The sequence below is a fragment of the Vulpes vulpes genome, chromosome 12 (genome assembly GCF_048418805.1).
Source record: "Vulpes vulpes isolate BD-2025 chromosome 12, VulVul3, whole genome shotgun sequence".
Lineage (NCBI taxonomy): Eukaryota > Metazoa > Chordata > Mammalia > Carnivora > Canidae > Vulpes > Vulpes vulpes.
Window position 1 is genome coordinate 95979001 of NC_132791.1, and position 6000 is coordinate 95985000.

General features: G+C 43.1%; 1 protein-coding gene across 2 annotated transcripts in view; it reads left to right on the forward strand.

Moving 5' to 3' along the window:
- LYRM4 (LYR motif containing 4) overlaps positions 1 to 6000 on the forward strand; it is a 163630-nt gene that overhangs the window by 117596 nt on the left and 40034 nt on the right. The window lies entirely within an intron of this gene.

Consider the following 6000-nt stretch of genomic DNA (forward strand, 5'->3'; position numbering starts at 1 on the left):
TGGGGACGACCTGAGTGGCGGTGACACCTCTGACCCACACGTCTCTCCAGACCACACACTGACCTGCCTTCCTACTTGACATTTCACCCAGAGTGAGTGGCACCTGCTGTCAGCCTTGCCCTCTCCAGCGCAGCTCTTGCCAGGACCCAGATCTGATCCTGTCCCTCCCCATTTAAAACTCCTGTGACTCTCCCATGTGGTGGCATTAGAACTTGTGATCCCCACTTGCCAGTGTGGCCCAGAGGAGTGTCACGTTGTGAACCTGCCTACACAATGAGGGTACCTGCCTCCATTCCACTATAATTATGGACATTTTAAAAATTCCCACTCAAACAGATGGTCATGATGCCTCTAGAAATCTTTGCTTCTTCTGGATTTGACCCTCTTCCAACCTAGCAAAGGCAATGGCAGTGATTATTTAGATTTCTTACCAAGGGGCATAACCTCAAGAGCTGTAGACCAGAGGAGAGGACCCTCCTTGGAGCCAGTTTGTCTCACTCTGTGGCAAGTGCTTTGGAAAATAATGTTGTTATTAAAGCTGGCCTGTGACTTTATGTTCAGGGCCAATTTTCATAGCCAAGAGTACCGGCCAGAGGTTTTCCTGCCCGTTTTTGCTTATGCTTGATATACTTTGAAATACTGATGAAGTTCCTCCTATTCTATATAAATACGTAGGTATATAAGTCTGTACGTATATAAATAAATCTGTGAATACACATGTATACACATAGAAAACGTGCACATGCATGCATACATGCGTAAACACAATCACATCCACACACATACACCCCCGCATACACACATATATATAGAACTTTTGAGGGATGGGGACCATTTTTCTTCCTTCTTTCCCTTCTCTCTGATTCTGTCCCAGTAGTCAGCAGAGCAGGGTGTGTGCCGTGGTGGCGTTGCCCTGGAGTTTAGTGCTGACACTCTCTTTCCTCTGACACCACGGAGGGCATCAGGGGCTGCTGACTGAGCCCAAGCCCCCTCTGCTCTCACCGTAGCCTCTGCTCACAGGCCTGATGGAAATCCAGCTCATGTTACAGCGCTCAGGCTCCAGTACTGTTATAATTGAGAGCTACATTCAATTTTAAGCAAGAACAAACTAAATCTGCCTTCTGCAGAAAAGTAGGAACAGCCTCCTGTGGTATTTCCTTAAATGGATTAATATGTTGATCTGGGGGAAATCGGGAGCCATCCTTCATGTTTTCATTATTAAGCCAGGTGAAATGAAAAACCAAATCTCACTGCTAAATGCCACCTCTGGGAATTTTGCTGTGTTATCTCTATTTTAAAGCAACCTGCCGGATTTCTCCTTTAGTTAAAACATAATGTCGTAAATATAAAATTTCAGTACTCCTTTCTTTTTTTTAACTTTAGACACCATTTAGTTGCTTTCCATTTGCAGAGCTCATACCAGGAACGTTTTGTAATGTTAGCTGGCTGTGAACATCTGATCACGTGAGGAGCGGCTGCTGTGTATCTACCTTCGCGTATTAGAGAAATTGCAGCCCGAGCCTGGTAATAAAGTACTAATTATCAGAGTACTGCATCATAGTCCATAGCAGACACCTGCGTCTTTATTCACTTAAATGTTTGTTTTTAAATGAAAGTATCAATCATAAAATAAAAGGTAGGCATGAAATAGTAACTTCGGCCATTGTAGATTATTCTTGGTGATTTAGGGTAAAATACTTCTCCGTGTTGTGGGCTTTCACTCAGTATCTGTTTATAAATGAGCAAATATCCTTATGATTTTCAGAAGAATACTTTCTCTGTTTTTTAAGATTCAGAAACCCTGAACTTGAACTTGCCGTTCTGTGCTGCTTGTCTGAGTTCAAGGAGACAGTTCTGGAAGAAAGACTGAGCATTGCTTTACTATTACTCACAAGGCAAAGTTCAAAATGCTGGAAGGGTGTTTCTTCTTTTTCTTTCAAGAAGATGAAATTAGGCTGCAGGGGGAGATTAGGGTCTTGTGATACTACTGCGATGTTTGTTGTGATTTGAAACCCATAGAGGTTTGCAAGAGCTGCAGGGCTACTTCTGGGAAGTCAGGACTGCCTTGCAGCAGTCAAGATTTCTCTCCCTAAGGGGACCCAGACTATCTCCTTGTGTTAGGCTTTTTCTGTTTGCACAAAACAGGCAATAGGAGGTTCAGAAGTTCAGGTTGCCCAGAACAGACCTGAGATGGGCGTTTATTCTAGTAACACCTGGAGAAATGGGGCAGCTCAGGAAAGATCCCCAGCAGTTCACCCCTCCTGTATCATCAAGACTGGAGATCCTTCAAGAAGCAGTGGCAGCTCTCAAAGTTCACCTTTCCCCTCGCCTTGCCGCCCCTCTTTGCTTCCCCACCCTCCACCCCTGCTACTTATTCATTCTGCTACCGGCAGGCTGGCTGACTCTGTTTGAAACAATTGCTTCAACTCTTTCAGTTTGGAGCATCCCCACCTGCCCTGGGCAGAGTTCCTGTGGTCTGGGCAGAAACCTGTGGTCCACACACCTCTGCCACTCTGCAGAGAAGGGACCATGAGGCTTGGCTCATTTCATCTTGAGTTTAGGCTGGGTCTCTGCTACATGATCTTCCTCTTCAGAGCTAGCAACGTAGCTTTGTTGTCTTGGATTTGATACAGGATTATTCATTTCTTACCTTTGCCTCCTGCTTTGGCAAACACTCTAGAAGACAGATGATACAGTCCTACTGGAGAATTCGCTATTGAATGACCAGGATTATAAATATGTTTGGTTACCTCTGGAGAAATCCATGTGAAATGAGAATGTCTGGTTTGTCCTGCCTGCCTCCAAAGATCTCTCAAGACTTTTCTCTCTGTCCTTTTTTTTTTTTCTTAGACATATACACCAACCAATATTTATTTCACAGGGAGCAAGTGTGACACTTTGGAACACACACACACACAAATTGTAACGTACAGTAATGTGTGTGTGTGTGTGTGTGTGTAGTGTGTGAACAGAAGCTGTAGCATACCAAAAATCTCTGTTTTCTTTAATGCTTTAGACTTTTCCAAGTGCTCTCCCATTTGTTATCATTTTAATCTTCAAAGTAACTAGGAGAGGCTATTATCCACCTTCTGCTGCGGAGAGAAAACAGGCCCATCACAACAGAAAGAGCCAGTATTAGAATCCCAGTTTTTCGATAGGCTTCACAACATCTTGATACAAAAGTGCATGATAATTAAATGGTATGTGTGATCTGTGTATGCATGGCTCGCCTTGCCCCGTCCCACCAAGCACATGTACCCACAGCTGTTGAGACTCAGTTATTGAAAAATGATAGAATTCATCAGCATTAATAATTTCCATTCTGTATGTGATCTTGGTAGCTGAGAAGTTAACTATTAGCCTGGTGAAGTCGGAGTCTGGAAGCCTGTCCTGTGGTGGTGTTAGCTGTCAGTCTAATGGTAGGCAGTACAGGCAAGTGATTCTGTACAGAAAGGAATCAGTTCTCCATATCACTCTTCTTTCCATGTCTGTCCATTCAACCAACCATCCTGTTGGAGTGACACCATTTGTAAAAAGTCCCAGACCTGGGGTAAAGGGACCTGATTTCTGATGCGCCTGATACTAAGTAGAAAATTTGGATTAAGTTACTGTACACGTGTTAATTTGATTTTTTTTAATGTGCAAATGAGGTGTCGGGATTTTGTTTTCTGATGTCTCATCTGTGTGCAGCACAGTCTTAGGTCCTGCACACTAGCATCTACTACTTTAGCCCCCTTTGTAACCTCCTCCCCAACCTACTCCAGGGCTAAGAGGCTGGGAAGGGCTGTCACTGAGATATTAAAAATCTCCCTCAGATAGGCCCCTTGCCGGGTATTGTACAGAATTCACTCTGCTGTTTAATTCCACTGAATTACACTTTTTTATGTTAACTTAATAGGCTAATATTTTTTGAACTTGTAAGATTGAATGTATGGAATGAAATCAATATTTCTGATAATTACTTGATGGGGGTGGGCAGGTTCAGAAGAAAGTCATTTAAAACTCCCAGACTAATATTGACAAAAATTATTGGCTTAAAGATATAGAATATCTCATTTATAGGGAGCCTTTTCTTGGTTTATTTTATAACTTAGGTAAAAATTGTAGCTACAGCGTTTATGATAACATTTAACAAGTCATTTTCTTTTTTTCTTTTCTTTTCTTTTTTTTTTTTTTTTTAATTCATAAGAGACACAGAGAGAGAAGCAGAGACACAGGCAGAGGGAGAAGCAGGCTCCCTGCGGGGAGCCCAGTGTGAAACTCAGATCTGGGACTCCAGAATCATGCCCTGAGCCAAAGGCAGACACTCAACCACTGAGCCACCTAAGCGACCCAGCAAGTCATTTTCTTTACCAGATTAAGGGAAGAACCAGTAATTTATTTTTTTTTAAGATTTTATTTATTTATCCCTGAGAGACACAGAGAGAGAGAGAGAGAGAGAGAGAGAGAGAGGCAGAGACCCAGGCAGAGGGAGAAGCAGGCTCCATGCAGGGAGCCCGATGTGGGACTCGATCCCGGGATTCCAGGATCAGGCCCTGGGCCAAAGGTGGCGCTAAACCACTGAGCCACCCGGGATGCCCAAGAACCAGTATTTTAGAATCAGAGCATTCTGTGTATCCCTGTATAGGGTGTTCTCAGGCTTTATTCCTGCTCATTTAGCGTTTATGTGGGCTTACTACTTCTAAGGGATAAGCAGTTTTCTCATGTGGAGTTATTAGAATCTTTCTTTTGTATCTTTCAGTATTCCCAGAATATGTGATCATTCTGTTCAAGTGGTCATGGATGACTCTAGAGATAGCAGTAATTCCTTACCTTTGTTGAGTACCATTAATAGTGGTTCCCAGTTATGGCCAGACATCAAAATAGATTGTTTTAAGATCACACAGATGATTTTGGTGAGCCTCCCTCTTGAGAACCACGGATTTGCCAAGAGTGTCAGGTTATAATTCACATGATTTTATGTCACTTTCACTCATCATGAAAAAGATAATGCAAGTGTTATTGATGACCCCCACATTTACAGAGAAAGAAACCGGGACTCTCAGGTTAAGTGAGCTGCCCAAGGTAGCAGGTAGGGTGCCTGCAGGAGGTGGACAGCCAGGGGAAGGAGGGCCAGCGAGAAGGTACAAGTCAGAGGGAGGAAGCTGGACCCTACCCCCACCTCCCTGTTTACTTCCACCATCCATGCCTTCTGACGGCACATTCTTACCAGAGGTACATTGAGAGATACCTTTTTTAGATTAGAAGGATGAAAGATTACTAAAAGCCAGCTCTGTTTCCTTATTTAATCTACTATGTCATGGCAGCACAGAGATACACAGATGTGTTGTCAGATTACAAGTCGTTTATCTCCTGTAGATGTTTCCCCAAGTAGCATAACTTATATGGGTGGTAAGATTTTCCTGAGAATGCTTTTGGCACCACACACCTGCCAGCAACATCTCACTGGTCTAGGAAGCAACATGGTGGAGCAAGAAGCATAAGCTGAGAGTTGGCCACTGTTTACTTGTGTGCTAACCAGCGGCAAGACATTTAACTTCTCTGGCTTATAGGATTCCTGCATCTATAAAATGAAAGTGAACGAGTGATGTATTTCTGAGGTCCTTTCCAGTTCTCTTACTCAATGATGCCAGTGACTCATGTTGGCAAGAATATAATCCTACTGTAATTCATCATTAAGTCTGTGTGTATCACCTTCTGTGTCTAGGGGGTTATGCTAGATGCTGTGGAGAACCCAACAAGGAGTTCCCACAAAGACTGCCCTCCTGCAACGTACCATCCAGCCAGGGAGACAAAAATGCATCACGGATCATTCTCCCAGAAAGTGAAAGGAAATATATCAGTTGAGAAAGCCATAATTTATTAAGCCTCTCTATGTGCCCTAGGGACTCTCTTCTAGGTATATAAGGTATGTAAATACCTTATATGCATTTAACTTAATTATCACAATAACCCTGCGAGGTAGATATTATTGTCCCATTTTGTAGATAAGGGAGCAAA